Raw genomic sequence first — 20,212 nt, 5'->3', positions numbered from 1 at the left:
GCAACGTGGCACAAGGGCCTGCTGGGTCTGAACAGAAGGAGGAGGAGGAGGGGGGAAGGGGGGCTGGGTCTACATTCCATTAACACAAACCTCATCCATAGTAGTCTAGCTTTGGTGCACCAACTCTCCCTTAAGGTCCCATAGGACCCTTCCCCTGTACAGCTCTCTCAGGGTACTGATATCTACTTACATTTCTCTCAGTGTCTTCAAGTACATGCCTTATCACCTCCCTAAAGGTCAGGCTCTCTCTCCCTCCCTCCTTTCTTCTCTCTCTCTCTCTCTTTCTCTCTCTCTCTCTCTCTCTCTCTTCATCTCTTCTGCTTGCACTCTCTCTATCAATATTTCTCTTTTCATGTCCTTCTTTAGTTCTTTCAGTCTCTCTGTCTCTTTTGCTAGTCCGGGAGTCTTTCTGATCTCGTGTGTTAATCCCATCTCTGCCCTGATAAGCAGCTCAGACGCACAGGTGTGCCACATCAAACACTGAGGGAAAAAGGGGCGTGACCAATCGGCCGAGTCGGCCGCGGGGTTAGAACACTGTGGAACAGCTGTAGTCCCACCCACAGCCCCTAGGGGACGCTCCCCTCCCATCCGAGATAAGCATTCTTCTTTAACTTCTGCGAAGGGTTAAAAAAGCCCCCATCCCATTTCAACTCCTTATATGGGACACAAGACATCTTATCCTCAAACACATCAAATTTATTTTGCACAAAACGGATTGGATAGACAGAAATTAAAATGCTTGTGATAACCTCTCTTCTTTGAAGGCAAAACAGATCAAAGCATATAAAGACTTGTTAATATTAAGGGGCTTGATAAAATGTTTGGATAAAACAAAACAAAACAAAACAAACACACAAAAAACATTAAAAACTGTATGTAAACTAGATTTGTGTTGTTGTTACACCACGCATGCAGAACATTTTTATGGATACAACATGAACATTTTAATGTGAATTTTTATGGACTGTATGGTAGTGCTGTTTATTCATTTGTTGTTTATTAAAAGGATCCCCATTAGCTAATTCAATATGTCAGGGTAACAAAAGAAGTACAGCTCTCTGTGATATCTTTCAGTTTGCCAAAGTAATGATTAACAGGAATACATTTTATTTTACTTCCCATGCATGTTCTTTGTTACAAAACAGTTTGAGTTGGATTCAAATCAACAGATCTTTTGGAACCAGCATATTTCAGCTGTGAAATGGTTATTGTTTCCACATGAGGGGGATGAACCAATATTTCACAAGATAAAAGCAACAAATTAGATATCAGCACCAAATTTAATGAATCTTCTGTGAATACAGAAAAGACCAATTTGCCTTATGGGAACTCTGTACATTTTGATAAATAATATATAAATGAAATTCCCCTGACAATTTTTTTCCAGCAGCAGCAATCCCCTATAACACATGCCCGTTTCACCCAATTTTAATACTCAATGTACATTCTAAGATTACGGTCCAGTTTACCAAGTATAACAGATAGATCATACTGAGGCTGGTTGCAGCACAGGCATGGGTTTAACAGCTTCCATCAATGCCCATATTAATGAGCTCTGCTCTGTCCTTTTTAACTGCTGTCACACTGCTGCCTCCTTCCCCATTTGATTGGGGGCCCGTTTGTGACTTGTTTGTCTTCTGTCATTGTAATGCTCGTGAAACTTGCATTTTATGTCAGGTCCCCCTTGCAGAAGGGATTTTGAACTCTGTGGAGTTTTCCCTGGTTTAACAAAGGTTAAACAAATAAATGTAAAAATACATAAGGTAAAGCTTCCTTTCATTCTAGTTTTTTTTTGTGAAACTCGATTACAGAGCAAGCACTACATATATGTACATGATATATTTACAGCAAAATGACTAGCAATTAGAAATGAAATACTCCGTTGCTGGCCAAATGTATATTTGACATTTGGGTTTGGTTTCAAAAAGTAAAACCCAAATGTCAAATATAGTGACCCATGAAAACATGTCACTTAAACACCGCTATTTTGACTGACAGAAGCTAACTTGCTAACTGTTTACACTGAGCAGACCAGCTAATGTGAGCTCATTAATCAAATTGGAAATAGTGTCAACAACGTGAAATGAGAAATCTTAAATTCCCAGCTGTCTCCTGTTACAGCAGTTAATGGCCAAATTTCCACCTGTGTAAGTAAGAATCGCCACACACACGCACACACATTTGCAGCGTTGAGGTAGGCTTGAAGGGTAGAGTCCATTCCTGTAGAGTGGAGTCTCTAGTCACTGTTTCTCACGGTCAGGCTGGTCACTGGGTCCGGTTAGAGCAAGGCTGGTCATTAAAGCCTAGCCAGTGAGTCTGCTTGGGAGAAAGGTCAGAGTAATGTGAGCAGTGCTGTTCCGACAGAGCCAAACCCTTAACAATGCTGAAGAGCCAAGCCAAATCGACAGCAGTACTCAAAGCAGAACTTTCTTTGGTGATCCATTTCTCTTACCTGGGTACATATCAGCCATTTCAATGACACAACCGCTGTCCTCAAAGACTGAACATTGATTCTAGCTGACCGGAACCTTTCAAAATAGATCTACCCAGAAACAGCATCAGTAATACAATATGGCATGTACCAAAGTGGTTTTACTTGGTTTCACTTGGTTTCCATACAGAAAAATAGATCCACGGGTGGCACGGATCTACGTGCCAACATACACTCAAGCAGTGTGAATCCACTGCTGTTTAACCGTAGCGCTTCGCATACCGTAGGATGAGTAGGCACGAAGGGAATTCAGCTCAGGGAAGCAGCTCACGGGGGAACGGGAACAAAACAGGAAATGAAAGTACACTCGGCAGGGGGATGGAGGGGAGCAGACGAGGTACAGACTGAAACCATCAGGATGAAACGCTCCTTTAAACTTTGGGCCATTGTCATGTGGAAGCTGTCTTTCGTGAGTGAAGCAGCTTAGACACACAATGGCAAATGTTGCATTTTAATCCCAGGAAGGATGCAGGCATTTTCAATTTAAATTTATGCATTGAATGAATGTCAATAATTGAAAGCAGGAGGGGAACACAGTAGAAAGGACTGAATACAATCAGCATTCGTTTGTAATTATTTTTTGTTTATTTGTTTGGCTAGCAAATAATCGCATGTGTTAATTTTCTTCCTCAAAGATAAAAAAACACACATTGGAAAGATCTTTTTGGGAATATCACCAATTTGTGTCAGTGAATAAATAAACAAACAGTTGCATGTGTTTATAAATCAAATTTAAGCAGAAATGTTGTTGAAATTCAGGGTGGTTTTTCCCCCCTTCAGTGAAGAGAGCAGTTAGAGGGCTGGGTGATTTTGCTGCTGGCTGTAGCAGTGGCTGTTGTGTGTCAGCTGCTTCTGCTTCACCCAGGCCTTTGCTATTCTGTCTTGTGGACTCTCTCTCTGTGTGCTGTCTTCAGATCTGCTCACAGTCATGCCTATTCAATCTGATACTTGACAGGCAGTGAAGGGTGCTCAGGTGCTCCCCCTACAGCACACAAAAATGCCTGCAGTGCATAATCCATAGATTTCAACAATAGATCATTGTGTCTCACAGTTCCTGGCAGAATCCTCGGACAATTTAAACAGTAACTGTTATGATACAACACGTCTTCATACCATACCACTGAGCATTCAGGAACTACGAATGACAAATGTTTTATTTTTAACCAAACTAGTTATTGTGTGTGGTACTGGTGGTATTCTGCGTGTTCATAAGCTGATTTGCACCCCCGCTGTAACAGTGGTAGAGTCCCAGAGGCGCTCGACACTCACAGACACGGAGACACATAGCAACCTGCAGCAGTGTTTGAGTGAGAGAGGGGTGCCAGAGTCAGCAGACAGAGAAGGAGCCAGAAAAAGGCAGGAAAGAATAAAGGGGAGGAGAAAGGGAGACAGAGAGAGAGAGAGAGAGAGAGGGAGACAGAGAGAGAGACGGGGAGAGTTTGAAAGGCAGAAGCCATGGGAGCCAGACGGACCTCCACACACACATACACGTGCACACACACAAGCACACACACACATACATGCATGCACACTCCTTTACTCATTTACAGACCATCTTGAAATATCACACCATACCACACACACACTCATACGCACATACACACACACGCACACACACACACACTCCTTTACTCATTTACAGGCTATTTTGAAATATCACACCACGCAAACACACACACACACACATGCATGCACACACACACACAAATGCATGCACACATGCACGCACGCATGCACACACACATGCACGCACACACACACCATCCTAAATGGTGGGGGTGGGGTAACAACCTGCACCAGAGAAGCAATACAAAGAGAAGGGTGGAGGGCTGTAAAACAGGGGTGTGCCATTTATATGTACCTCCTCCCCCTATACAACGGGCAACTCCACAGCTGCATAACTCTTCCAATGGCAAGACAGGAGATGGTGTGTGCCTGATAGCTGTGTGTGTGTGTGTGGGTGTGGGTGTGTGTGCAGGTGTCTATCTTAGTGTGTGTGTGTGTGTGTGTGTGTGTGCAGGTGTCTATCTTAGTGTGTGTGTGTGTGCGCGCGCGTGTGCAAGTGTCTGTGTGTGTGTGTGTATGTGCATGTATCTAACTTAGTGTGTGTGTGTGTGTGAGTGTGTGTGCGTGTGCGTGTGTTGTGTGTGTGTGCAAGTACATGAAAAAATGTGAATGTGTGCAAGAATGTTTCTGTCCACAAAGGGGCAGTTTAGTGGTTTTCATAATCTGCACAAGGGGGTGGGTGTGCAGCCCAATCACAGAGAAAGAGAGTGCACCATAAATAAATGAAAGATTGAGCAATTAGCCAGCCTCCAATTATAATGTCATTTTAATTTGTAAACTTGTTCATGACATTTGCAAGTTACCAACTGTAGGACTAACCGCTAGTTTCGACACAAGCTTCAGCTATAATACATTTCAAACCCAGATGTTGTGCTTGGCTCACACCCATCTTTCGTGCTCATAAAAAAAGATAAGCTTATTATGGGGAATTGTTTGTGAGCATACCTGTCGGTCCAAACCTATGGGCACCCAGGTGTGTAGAGCAGTCTTAACAGGGATGGAATCCCATAACATTCTGTGCGTGTAATAACCAGTGCGGTCCGGGTGGCATGTATCAGTCTTCTTGACAGGTGGGTGTTCACGCTGCAGCGGAAAACAGGGATTTAGTCCCCCTGAAAGGAAGCTGATTTGGACAGGTGAGGGACCTGGGGTGAAATGACCCAGTGAAACTCACCTGCCCGAGGTCGGAGGGTAGATCCCCCAAGAAGACCCTGGTCTCAAATCACCCATACCTGGAGACGGGAGCACATCCCCCCTCGCTCACGCCACCATCCCTCAGGTGTTGTAAAAAATAAAGCACAACTCCAGACAGCTTTCACAGGCATGCGCCTCGCAGTTTTCCACCACTTCACCGGGTTCAACGGGGCCGAGGAAATGAGGAGTTTTGTTTTATTTTTTTGCTCGTTCTGTCTCGCTGCCATTAAATATGTCGCTCTGCTGCTTTCAGAGTTGAATGTTTTCTTTTGCGTTTTACGCACATAGTTATCACACCTGAACGAATGCAGAAAGGGAAGAAGAAGGAAAGAAAAACAGTTGTTTTACAAGGTATCACAGTTAAATGTGACGGTCTTAACTTGGAGGTTAAAGCGTCGTGACACCATTGAGTTATTGTGTTGTATTTCGCTGAAGGTATGTGAGCCACGTTCGTTAAAGTTTAAAGAGTGGAATACATCTGTTGTTGGGAGGAAATCCACACTGACCTACCTAGCCATGGTGTCTCCTGACCGGATCCAATAAAACTACTTTTAAAACCAAGTCGCCCCAGGAAGCACTTCAATCAGGACTTCCTGTTGGCATGGCGATGCCCCTCATCAAGCTCTAGATGAGCAGGCTGTAAAATAACGGGCTGCCTTTGGCTGAGACCGAAAATATTTTGAAGGAAACAGCCAGAATAATTAAAGCTTGGTTGACTCTCTCTCTCTTCCAGGGTGAGTACTTTCCTAACGGAAAAGAAATGCTGCCCTAGAACACTGTGTCTCAGCAAGACAGACGTTACCTAAGAGATTATCCTGGCCCTAGCTTTTCTGACCCGTTGTCTCATTTCAATGTATATAAAGAGAAGCAGATGCCTGAGACTATCGCATACCGTGGCCACGTCTCAACATTCCTGTACTGTTAGGGACATGTTGAGGGAAGGTTAGCTGGGGGAATCCTGCCCAGTATCGAAACATAACCCATTGCAGAGATGTCAGCACCAAAACTATGAAATTCATACATTTTGATGTGCAGTTCCATTCTATTGCCCAGTCTTTTCACATTCTAACTCATATAGTTGTACCACTGATCTTTAAACGCACAATTATTGTCAGAGTAGTTTGGACAATTAAAGATATGAGGTCAACAAATAGTATTTAAAAGCAGAATTGTTGCTTCCCTTGCTGTAAACACATGCTTGTGTATAAAGTTTTTCGTCAGGTAGTAAAGCGCCTTTCGCCACTTCGGACGAAAACGATGACGATTCTGAGCAGACGTTGAGCCCTAGCAGCACTATACGGTTGCCGACGGCTTTTCATTTGCTGCGCAATATTTCACGGTTTCGACCCCTCCGGGGCCACTCTGTTGTGTTCTGTTCTGCTCGCGCCCCTCTCTTAAATCCACCTCCGCGATATAAATCTATCGAGCCACCAATGGCGGAAAACAAACATGACCTCATCTGGGATTGCAGTTTCCCGCCGAGCAGCCTTGTAAAACAGCGCCATGGTGATTTCTCCGTCCCGGTCGTCATTCTCGCCTGCGCAGCGCCGTCAGCTATCAGCCCGTTTGCGAAAAAATCTCTCACTTTCGCGAAAAACAAAACAAAAAAACAGACGCGTATACACGGACGTGTTGATAGGACGGCGTATGAGAACGCTGCGGTGATTCAAAGCTTCAAAGGCTCGTGATTTAAAAAAAGGTGTAAGAGGCCAGGAGAGGAAAATAAACCTGCTTAAATATTATTCATGTGGAGACAAAACAGAGAATGTGAATAATTGTTCGATACTGATGGCCAGTGGTGGCTCTAAGTGGGGGGGGCGTAAGCTGGGTCAATAACCCCATCACAAATCTGCATAGTGCAGGCACAGCTCCCCCAAGCATTTTTTGTACAATTTGACATTTTACGAAAAAAGAAAATAAATTATCAGCACCTCCATGTATTGACCTAGCTCTATCTGGCGCTGCCGCTGTTGATGACAACATATCTTCATGCATCAAAGGTTCCGGGATGACAGTAAAATGGCAGACTGTGGATTACACTTTCCCTCTCAAACGCTCCAAAGAAGCGGTTCAGCCATGGTCAATGGAGCTGTTTTCCTTCAAGTTCTGAGCTCTGACTTTAATTACGAGACCACCCCCCCCTTTACAGAACCAGAACAGAATTGTACAGAATTCCTCTGTTAATGACTTCTGCTCTGTTCTAGATACTGTTACTTTAAGTACCAGTTCACAAATAACACCCTAAAAACTCTTTCCAAAATACTGTAGCGCTGCTGCCTTTGTTGGAACATTGCTGTAACATGCTTAACAGATATGCTTGTGCATGTCATTTTTTAGTGCATTTGCTCTCAACAGAGTTCAGAGGTCTGATTTTAATTAAGCTCCCCCGCTCCCCACCCCTCCCACAGAAACACACACACGCGCACACACACACACACACACACATTTTACAGTATGTGTCAGCACACTGTTCACATCCTGTGTTTGAAACAGCAGTAAAGCAGCACACTGCTTACCAAATCTGCTTTGTAATTTAATCAGCATGTTCACTCAGTTGTCCATAAACTACAACAGCCTTGGCTTTCCTCTGAGCATGGAGTACCCTCACACTGTCCTGGGCCCCGTGTTGCCTTATCAACAATCCAAGCGCAAATATATGCAAGGCATCACCGTCAGCGGACTTTTGTTCAAAACATCAAGCATTTTTACTGTTACGCATTAATGGGTGCTTCTCCATAGATTAAAAAAGCCAGTCGACTTTTGAATGTTTCTTTGCATGTTTTGTATTGGTTGTATGGTTTCATTGCTCTCCCTTTGGTATTCATGCCCTGTATGCTCTGTATTTTCAAATGCTAAATTATATACACATGTAATCTGGACAATGACAATTACTACAAGAGCAACTACTAGTACTATACTGCTGCTGCTGTTACTACAGCTACTACTACTATTACTATTGCTACTACTACTACTACTACTACTACTAATAATAATAATAATAATAATAAATCAAAGTATATTTAAAGTGTAACTAGGAACATTAACACTGACAGAACAGAAAGATTAATGAGGAGAGGACAGGATCCCAGTTCAACATCTTGCGAGGCTCTAACTGTCAGTGTCTGGCTGGCAGTTGGCCCTGAGAAATGCAGGGAGATGTTTGGTCTGGCTCTCCTTGTTACCAGGCATACTGCTCAGTCAGTGCCGGGCCACCGCTGAAACAAACAGCCCCATTCAGCACCGAGACGAAGAAAAATGGCTGACCTTATATTCTCCAAATCCTCTGACAGCACCAGCACTGGTTGTTTAAAGAAAATTGGCACTCTCACTTGCCCAATCACTTCTCTTCCTCTCTATGAAAGTATACACTTCCAAAACACTCAATATGCCCGTAAAACAATACTTAGGATGATGCAACAATTTTTTATATTAACAGGTTGCTACACACAAAGACCTATCAGAGGACATCAAAGATGTGGGAACAAGAACAAGTGTGCCCATGCAGGTAAAAATGGATATGTGTTTGTGTGTGTGTGTGTGTGTATGTGTGTGTAGTCTGAATATGTGAGCCACTGCTATATGTAAAATTGGATATGAAGTAAGGGTAATCTTACATTAATGCTAACTATGTTCAGAACTGGAAATCCTTTTGGCTTATGAACAAATAATTTTAGATGTTAGAAGAGGACACGACACCTTATAGTCCATTTTATAGTCCATTATCCTGAATATCGACACAGGAGGTTGCCAGAATGCTGTTTTGCATTGTATCCAGTAGCACCTCATAGCCTCGCCTATATTCACAACATAACACATATTCGAGAACCACATTTTTTTTATTATCAACAGTCCTGAGATATTCAGCAATTCCATGGTACTCCCTTAGTGATTTCTAGGTACGGCAGTGTGTTCTTATCTTGAAGATAAAATTGAATGTCATGAAATGCATGCGGTGTGCTGGTGCTGAAAAAGACATGTGCTTTGTGAGTAATTCCCTTGAGACCCGATATATAGGTAAGTGTGCATAATACAAATGTGCTGGTGAGCAATCTTCCATTGTGTGTTATTTTTCAGTTCACACACTGGAAGATCCCCTAAGACTCACACTGTTTCCCAATAGGAAACGTCTATCGAAAATGGACACACTATGTTACTGTAAACAAATGTCATCTGTGTTTCAGATTAAATTAATTAAATTGAGGTGAACCAGCTGGGAGTGACTTAATTTCAGAGGGATTTAGCCTACTTTTCACCGCCGGCTAATTCGATGCCAGGTAACGAACACTGAAAAACGCCTGTATGCTAATTACAAATACAAACAGGGGAAATGGATAACCGATAACTTGAGAACGCTGTCCCTTGAAAATGACGAAGGGGACAGTGTTGAAAAGTGCAGTAGCCCTATATGGGTATTGAAAACGGTATCTCTACACATTGTTTTGTATTTTGTTTGTTAATTGTTAATTGTTTTTGGCTCACAGTGAATCCCTGGTTCCTTTGCACTTGTGTCCTCATTAGCTGACCCGATGTCCTCTTGTTCCCAGACATGTCCTCTTCTTGGAACCAAAAATATCCGTTCTAGTGGGATATTTAAGTTCCCAAAAATGTCCGGTTAGGATTTGTCTTCCCGTAGACTATATGAAAATAAACGCATAGCCTAATATTTTGTTACGAAACTCCAGACCACACCTGTCTTCTTATATTTTAAAACCGAAATATGGTCACCTATATTATCATGGTAACCAGACGGAATCTTAGCTCAGACCCTCTGTGCTCTAACGAGAATGATTTACGGATGCTCAGCATCTGGCCAGATCCTGTCCAGTCCCTGCTCAGGCCCCGAGAGAGGAAGAGAGATACAAACAGGAGTTTTCCAAGCCTTTGTCATCGACAGGGGATTGCAGACGTGAAACCAGAAAGAGACAGAGGCCTGGCAGGCTCAATTGCTGCTAATGGCATAAGGTTTCTCGCAAAGCTTCCGATGGGTCACGTGTCACAGAATCAAACGTCGACTGAGCCTCGGTGTCTTAACGTCAATATCGAACCGATGTCTCCAATGACACGTGTGTTCCTTAGGAAGGAGAGTGGCAGTTGCAAGGGTTTGAATTACCTTGGGCTGATTCAGTGGGGAGAAAGTTCTGTTATATTTCGAACATTCCATCTTTTGAAAAGGACATTTCACTATTCTGTGAATCTTCGTCAGGAGATGTTTTGTGGGCACGTCATAGGGGTTTAAACACCAACTTCTACAGTCTCATTCTATGATATTTTCTTAGGTTCATTTCACGTTTGATAACGTATGGGCAGTGCATCATGCTTGAACCATGGTGAGATATCCATTCTGTTGAGTATTGTACAGATTAAGGGGCTGGAATCTGTTCCCTTTTAAGAACTGACTTTGGCAGTGCACATCCACTCTGGGAGGTAAGGAGGCCAGCAGGTATTTGAAGGGTAAACAAACGTGGGTTTTCGAATACATGCCCAAAGCTGCCTGAAGTTTCTAACCCTTTCAAAAGCATGCGTGCACTTACTGGCCCCCTGATTAAACTTCCCTCACTGTGACCTCTGCTGACTGCTCACCAGAGCTGTACCCCTGCCACCCCCATATCTGAGCGTCGTAATGGCCTGTGTTTTAGCTGTTTTGTGGCTGTGCTGTCTGTGTTTAAATCACTGGGAAATATACCCCACCCGCTGTCAGCAATTTGTGCTAGCATGACAAATGACAGACATGCAATTACTAGAGTTGTTCAGCTCATCATGAAGCCACAAATGGATGTGTGCAAAACAGAAGTGACAGTGCAGCAATTCAACAGAATGTTAAAGTGCACTGTAGTGCTCATGCCGGGAATCTTCAACGAAATCATGAAATTATTCATTTATCTCAACCATCGGGAAACCGTTATGTAAAGATCAGCAGGTTTTATTTACGAGAAAAGGACTGACTAACCAGTCCACCAAATGGTTCTGAGTGCTTGGAAATAAAAATCTATTTGAATTTGAATGAGTTTGAATGCTGATATCAGAGCAGTTAATTAAAAGCAGACTTGCCTGGAGACTCGTGAAGTGCGGTGGAATTACTACAAACAATCCATTTTTAATGAAGAGACTGCTGTGGCCTTATTTCATCCTCGTCACTGAAAATAAAGCTGGCATTAAATGATTTTCGTTCTACTTTGCCTGCATACACATATCTCATTTGTCTTTCAGGTCCAGCATGGTTTTGAGATTCGCACTGGAATTTATAGTCCCGGCGTTACAGAAGGAAATTAACACACAGCACCCCCACCCCCCCCCCCCCAACCAAAATAAAATAAATATTCTTCCTGTTTTTCAGAAGATCCAACCAAACCTAAGTGTAACATCAAAGACTGGAGCAAATTAAAATTTTACTATTATCCAACTTCCATTCTTTATTTCTTCCCCAGTTTGCAATGCTCTATGGGAATTGTAGTCCCTTCTCATGGCTACTTTATTGTCCATTGATTTTGTCAGGAATGTCTCCCTGACACACAACCTCCAAAATGCCGTCAGCTGACATTTCTTTTTACTCTACAATGGACAAGGTGAGCAGCAATGATACTACAGGAGAGGACTGGCGACAGGCACAGGTACATCACTGGATTTCGTACAATCAGAGGAGTTTCCAATCACTGGAGAATACCATGGTGACTAAAACCCTTCCTCTCTGAGAAATGCAATCGGCAGTTTTATGCCACTCCACAGGGTGCCAAGGCACAGTCTCCACTGGACTGGACCAGTTTTATGCAAAATGTTTAGTGTTTAACATTTAATGAATTCTCAATACTTTACTAGAGGTTTAGATTAGTAGACTGTGGCAAGACTCTCTGCTAAGTTAGCACAAAAAAAAAGAAGAGTTCAGCAAGTTCAAGTTCCCAAAGTTCCCACCCTGAAATCTATTAGTATCAACATATTGGGGACAGCTGCCCCATGAAGCATATTTATTAAATACATTTTTTCCTTCATGCAGTGATCAAAAGTCTTTGAAAATAAAAGCCAGGTGTAAAATCAGGTTTCTGGAGGAGGCGGAGTTCTCATGCACATCTTTCAGTGTCATATGATGGAGATGTGGTACTTATATAATCAAATCCACTGTCTTCTGGTAGGCACGGTGAATCTAAACAATACCAGAAGGCCCAGAAGAGAATGCTTGTATTGTTTCCTGTTTGCTTTTATGGAAGAGCACCAACAAAAGTTTAAAAAGAGCAAAAAGGTAATTACCCTTAATTGTGTGTGGAAAGAAATTATGTAACTTTTCGGGAACAGGAATTACTGAGGGGGGGGGGGGGGGTGGCTGGGCTGTAACATTTCAACATTGAGGGTGACAGGGAATCCCACTCCTCTAAAATCTATGCCTATCTCTGGGGACATATTGTATGAGGCATTACTCAGAAATTACTAAGCCGTATCTAAACTGGACTGATTAGTTGCATTGAAAATAGCATGTATGCTCTATAGCACAAAGTAACATCTTGGTGAAACAGCCAAAGAGTTGTGTTTAGTATCATACAGAATTAACCAAGATACAGATCACTCAAATAGGAAGAAGGTACATTGTTACCATGGTAATACTGAAAATGTTCAGTTCTGTCCTTCGTTCCAGTCTTATTCTGCAAGGACAATGTGTTGAGGTGAGGTATGAGTGTGGACATGTGGTGTGCAGAGGAGAGTTCCTTTTAAGCACTCTTAATGCATTTCAGAAGTCACGGCAGACTTGTTTTGAATTTAGAATGCACATTCAGAATTTAGAATGCTACAGGGATTCTCTGAACACCTTGAATTTATGTCACACCACCTACGGCAGCTGGAAATGTGGATAACAGATGCCAGGCTGCCAGTTTAGTGAGCTCATTGCTGGGTTTTCCCATTAACAGCAACACTGATTGAGTACTGTCTATGCAAATTGAATGTAAAATTTCCCCATGGCCACAAAACATCAGAAACCTTGAGAAATCTTGAAAATCCAAAAAAAGTGTTCCATTAAATAATGTGTTTGTGAGAACATTTCTACTTTGTTAATGCCCTAAAAAAATAAGCTTACTGATTATGCCCATTACGAAATAATGAAATAAAGCATTAATCTGGTTATATAAGGTATTTACTGAAAACTATTATATAACCTCAAGCTAGTCTTTCAATTCAAATGACCATGACTACAAATACATAGCCCGAAATGAAATTAAACAAGCATCATATAAAGGCTTTCAACATGCGGCAAAGAACATTTTTTTAAATAAAAAAGTCACATTTGTATCCCAGGAAACATCAACAAGTGGAATCAGCAGAATCATGGGGAGACTTTAGTTGTTCCACGGTATGAAATACCAGCAGATGTGTCAATACATAAAACCATCCAATAACAGCATGGAAATCAACCAAGAAACTTCATTGGAGCTCACTATAAACCACAATGAAACAATTTCTTTGTGGTTTTATTCATTTCCATGATGATTATTGGGATACCTGTAAAAGACTGTCATGAAAACACATTTCCTGCAATGAATTTAACCTTTTGAATCTATTCAAAACAAAAGACTATCTTGAGCTTTCCTTGGATGGCTCTGTACAGTAATTCCTCTAAACAACGACTAGCTTCCTTCCCTAACTGAGCTCAATCACATTCATCCAATTCGAAGAACCTTGCTATTCTTGTTCACAGTCCTGCTCTCCCTTACAAAAGAGTATGAATGGAACCGAATGATTGCACTTTTAAATGGTAAATGGACCGCATTTATATAGCGCGTTTATCCAAAGCGCTTTACAACTGATGCCTCTCATTCACCAGAGCACTTCGACACGCCCAGGGCGGGGATCGAACCATCAACTCTTACCTCTTGAGCTATGTCGCCCTTTTACCCCATACTTTTTTGTGGGATGAAACATTTTCCATGGAAAGATGATGCACGAGCTGACCTCCTCAGTGAGATAGATCAGCTGATTCAAAAGCATTCCCTTCCCTGAGCCTTATGTAAAAACGTGTGGAGGCAAAATAATATTCTTCTGCATGGACCATTGTACCATCAATGTACTCACTATGATTTTTTTTTTTTTGCTGTAACTACTTAAAAAAATAAATATGAACATATTTCAATCTGCAGTAATTTGTATATTTGCCTATAAATTATAAAGGATTGCGACAAACAACGAACCATGAGTACTATGGTGTTTAATTTCTGAACGGGTATAAAATTATTTTGCATAACTGATTAGCAGGGGATCCTGGATACCAACCTTCAAGAAAGAAAATATTCCATGAAAGATTCCATATTCTCAACTGTACTTTACACTCAGATGAACCAAAGCCCGAGAACTTGCTGGATCGCTGAATTTCTTATGTGTGAAAACACAGGAAATGTCATGACTGTACTGGGAATGGCACCAGCACCTCCAGCCAGAATTTTCCACTGGGTCATTTTCACAAGGCCACTAATGACTCAGCTGGTGTTTTTATAACTGCCATTTGGAGTGATGGTAAACTACTGTGGTGTGGAGCAGCCCCTTTTAAAATGTATGTATTTATTTATTTATTTACTTGCTTACTTTTTTATTTAGTTGCATTGTTTATTTAACCATGAAAACTAATTAAGTGGGGTTCTTCAATAGAACATAAATGGACAGATTACCATAAGAATACAGTGCGTCCTGTGGATTGGTCAAATGGAATAATTTCCCACAGTGTTTTTGGCTCCGGTCATACGGCGTTTCTTTTCGCAGAAGGCTTGCACTGGACTGCTGCTTTCAATTTCAATTCAGGCTTTTTTTTTCGCTCCCGGCTTTCAGAAATCTGTTCGGTCCATCAGGCATCTTTCTCCAGCCAAACATTACTTCAGATCCAGTGCAGATCTCCTGCTTAAACGCTTTAGGCCCTGTGAGACCTGGTCTCGATCTGTTTTTTAAGGGCTGAATGTGAATCGCGGACCTGCTGGGGAAAACATTTTGTCGCAGCACCCGGAGAGGGCCGCGAGAGGAGAAAGTCACCGTCGCAAAGAAAACGGGGAAGACCCACAGAGTTCAATTCATTCACATCACCTCAAGTTACAGGAAACTAAAATGAATCTGTCGCAGTTCCTCCTTTCGGGAAAGGAACTGCGATGAATTTGTCATAGCGTGCACTCCCCATTGCGCTGAGGTTCATTACTCTGAGGGATCTGAGGTGAATATTCTTGCGCTGAGCTCACCCATCTGGGCCCGAATACAGAGGGGTTTCTCTCCCAGCAGCAGACCAGATGGTCCTGTTCAGTGCCCAGGGTGCTTTCGCCAAACAGTGATCAGTCACATCCGAGGCTGTTTACGTTTTTAAAAACATCATTATGCAAGCAAAGCTGAGACGTTTCCCCGAAGAGCACAAAGGTCACAGAGACACAGGAAAGAGGAGTAACTTGATCCGCCCTGGTTGAAAAAGCCTCTGCATCCTCTGTGTTGGTACATACAGTCCCTGCCTTACAGTGAAATATTCCCATCTGGAAGAGGGGTGTCATATGTGTTCAGCACTGCTCCACAAAAACGATCAAGCAGCACATGCAGAATTACAACTGGTATTTATTCCTAAATGCATATATATATATATATATATATATATATATATATACTCCATTTAAAACGTGGCCAATGATATAACGTGTGTATCGTTTGTGAGATGTTGGGATATACAGTGAGCTCCATAATGTTTGGGATGAAGACATATATACATTTTCTTGATTTGGCTCCGTTGAGACAGTGAGGATTGAGTATAGTGAGTTTAGGTTGTGCAACATGGAAGGTTGAGAGTGACGGGGTGGGTTAGGGAGGTGTTTTGCACTGATTGGGTAATAGCGTGGAAGGGTGGGGTATGTTATCGGAAAGCTGACATATTTGCATATTAAAGTGTCCTTATGTTGTGGGAAGCAGGGCTATGAACTATGATATTGTTATCAAAAGATTCGTGGTTTTAGACTCTTTATAAAGACATCAAATATGAATAAGTTAGGTTGTAATCCCGCTCAATTATTGCTTACCCCTAAATAAGATGGAAGTTTACTTCTGCTTCTAACAACAGAGGTGATTTTTGTGGACAAATAATTATTAAATCCAGTCAGCTATAATCTCCACCTTCAGGCAAAATATTTTCCATGGAACAAAACCAAATTGCACCACGTTTGTTTCTGCTTGAAACTGGAACTGCTTCTAAAAATTTAGATTTCAACTATCAGACCTCAACAACCATTGTCAATATACAGACATTTAGATTTTCAATCAATGATTTCAATTAAATGTCGCAGATTGCATTCAAACTTAATATCAAAAGCAACAAGTTCTTTGTGTGTTCTGTAGTTCGGGCATCTGTGTTTCCTCCAAAAGGTAAATAAGTAATAAAACTTTCAAGGAGGAGAAAACCCCAGGACACCCCAGGTTTGTATAAATATATGGCCTGTGACATGAAGTTTAATTGCCCCAAGGATGTTTCCTCTGATGTTTGTGGAGGGGAGAAGACTAGCATAGAGCATAGAGAAAGTTTGCCAGATCAAATTATATAGTCTGTTCCCTAAAGGTGATAATCTAAAAACTCAAGAAAAAAAACTCTTTGTCCCAAACATTATAGAGCTCACTTGTATAGATGATTTTCCAGTATGCAATGAGTTTGTGTAAAGCGACTTGATAATCCTATTCTTCACTTCGCTCAGTAATAGTAACCAATTTTTTTCTTTCACCGACAGATCCAACAGAAGAGAACCAATCCACTGCTGTCTTTCAGTTGACAGACTAATGTTCATGACCAAACTGCTGATTTTCATCGTAGATATAATTATCTAAAACAGTTATGTTCTTGTAGAGGCATTTTTTGTTCGCAAGTTGCACAGTAGTTCAAACACTGTTTGTGTATTTGAAAGTCGAACCAAATATAGGGCATCTGAAAAAAAAAAAAAAAACTGGCTTCGTGTTACCATGAAAAGATGCAGTTTAATGAGCTCTCAGAAGAAGTGGGGAAATGAAGGATTTTAACAGCTGGTTTTATTTTGTCATTGAGGGGAATGAGACAGGCGTCTGCAGTGAGCCACACGTCAGCCCCGTGTGGGACAGGAGGAGTGGGGTGGGGGGGGGGTCGGGGGGGGGGGAGGCCACGACCGGCTGGCCCGTGGAGCGGCGTTTTTATTAGAGAAAGTCCCGGAACTCTGCTGAGTAATGGAAAGAGACTGCGGACCACTCTCATTTCACCCTCCGGCACTTTTCCAAAGTATTTAAGACCTGTGAGCTTTGGAGCAAAACGCCTGGCCTCTTGTTACGGTCGTCCTGTGGAGAGGCAAGACTCTACCTGCTCGCTTTTCCTCTCTCCCTCGGATGCTTTGTCTCGCTCTCTCTATTTGTCTCTCTCACTCTCTCTCTCTCTCTCTCTCTCACACACACACATTCATGCCCACGCGAGCACACACACACACACACACAAACACACACATTATTGGTTACAGAATCGTTTTTTTTTTTCCCTCCAAAATCCTCACAATCAATCAATCAACACACGGGCCACGTCAAGAGCTGTCTCTGCCGAAACCTGCCCACTGCCTACGTCTGTCTTTATCAGTGTCGTCCTCCTTTATCGGGCCACAATGGGAGCAGAACCAGCTCCCGAGGGAGCCGCGTCTCCCCCTCCCCGCTCCTCCTATCTCTCATTCGATCTCTCGCACTAATCTCCCCCCGAAGGACTATTTCGTTCTGTCTCTCCGCCGCTCACACATTCAGGCTCAGGCCCACTTTCGCACATGTGTGTCATAATTCATTACATTTTCTGTTTTTGTATCAGTGATGTGTGGTTTAACCGCAGTAATAAAAACACAGACATTTAAAATGGCTTTCAGTGGTTGTATCCAAAAATCACTGGTATTGTTTTTTTTTATTGAATATAATGACTTCCTTTTAATTCAGTTATGGTCTCTTTTTCCAGTACTATGTCTGCGTCTCAAACATGGTGACAGTGTGGGCATTCTCAATGAATTAAGACAAAGTAGCATATTACAGCTTCTGGGTGTGTATCTTGGCATCGGTGTTATTGTAAATAAGAGAGCGGCCCATTATGTACAATATTATTAAATAGCAGCGCTATATCATTCACCAGAGGGGAACGTATCACTGATAAAGGAAACAGATCGCTCGCAGGCAGCAGTATGAGTTCTCCATTTGATGTGTGTGCAGTATAATCATTCACCTTTCTCCGTCTGTTTCTCTAACGCGATGGAAACTATTTATCCGCTCTGAAATTTCCCCCAAATTCCTTTCCTCTCTGTCTCAAAGTGACCTGTTCTGCCCACCCAGCCCGCAGACACCAGGAGAGAATAAATGTGTCAAACTGTGTTCCCCAGCTATTCAAACTTCCATCCGTAGATCCTGTAAAAACACCCGTTAGTTTAATACTTAATAATACTGGTGCAAAAATACCCACCATGCTGTTTTTACCCTTACTTTGCAGACACTGTAGACCAGGGGTCCTCAATCTTATCCAGAGAGGCCCGGTGTGGGTGCAGGCTTTTGTTCCAGCCAAGCAGTGACACACCTGATTCTACTAATCAAGGTCCTTAGCAAAGACTACTCTAGTGGTTGATTAGTAGAATCAGGTGTGTAACTGCTCAGTTGGAACAAAAGTCTGCACCCACACTGGCACTTTATGGATAAGATTGAGGACCCCTGCTGTAGACAGTGTATGAAATTTAAACAAATTACTTGTTTTCTCTCTTGCAGAGTAATTCTAGCAGCTTTTTCCCTGATTGTGGTGTTAGCAGGCGAAAGCAGCAGTGTAAAGAGACGATGGGTTTTCTTTAACTGTGGTTCTGGACTAGGCTCCAAGTCCACAGGGACAGTCTGGCAAATGGCGAGCTCGTACCTGGACAAGTCGGATTATACGATGCCCATCTGTCTCCCTTCGCATTGGGGTTTTCTCCCAGTGAATGAGCCACCTTTGGGACTCACTGACTTTCACTACGAGAACAGTCAGATTCGAGAACGGAATGTGACTCTGGCTGGTTCTCAAAGATCTAAAGTAGTGTTCCAGGCAAGGACCAGCGTAGCCCACTTTGAAAACAATGAGGCGATGCTCAGAGCGGATAGCACACCCCTGACGCATGGATTTACAATCATCGGTGTTAACCCCTAATACAAACTCCAAACGCTTTGTGTGGAGTTCAAACTGACCCAGGGTCAGTGGTCATTCCCCTTATCGATCATCACTGTGCTTTTTAAAGGGCTAGTGCATGAGCTTGCAGCACATCCAGACGTTCACCCAGGATTGTTTCTCAAACAGTTCATTAGACCAGTGAATGACCTCCAGTTAAACATGTCTGATGGTGTTTGAGAGACGGCGGAGGTGTTGTTGCTAAGTAACACTGTAACAGAAACACGGGCACTTTCGGGTCACGAGGTCAGAGCAGAGGACTGTGGTCCGTGGGGACCTCCTGTCCCTTTTCCCACTCAGAAGTGACTGGCTGTGAAGGGTAGCACTGGGTGACCTTTGCCACAGGTAAGTTTCCATGTGTAACAAACACCTGAAAGTGGCTTACCATGGTTTGGACAGGGTATGGGAACTGTTTTTTGTGCATTTTAGTTACTATAGTTACCCTGGGAATGGTTTATTATTGCAGTAACTTCTTTTACCATGTGAAAGCCTCTACAACTCAAAATATATGTCACTATTAATAATCTACGTGCTAAGTACCATTCCTATTTTAGCTCTTATTCTTTTTATGTCTATAGTTGATGTATATATTTATTTTATGTTATATTATCTTCACCTAAACCTAAAATATCTGATCCTGAAGACAAACATGTGTCAAAACCCAGAACCCCTTAAGATCTTACTGCAAGCTGAGTAGTGACAGAGAGCCAGGAACAAACTCCTCCAATCTGCCACCAGCTCCTCTTTCCATTGCGTAGCGTTGTGTTAAATAGAACAAAGCTAAATTAGGGGGAGGGGGGAGGGGG

The sequence above is a fragment of the Anguilla rostrata genome, chromosome 7 (genome assembly GCF_018555375.3).
Source record: "Anguilla rostrata isolate EN2019 chromosome 7, ASM1855537v3, whole genome shotgun sequence".
NCBI classification, from domain to species: Eukaryota; Metazoa; Chordata; class Actinopteri; order Anguilliformes; family Anguillidae; genus Anguilla; species Anguilla rostrata.
This window is presented reverse-complemented; position numbering follows the sequence as displayed.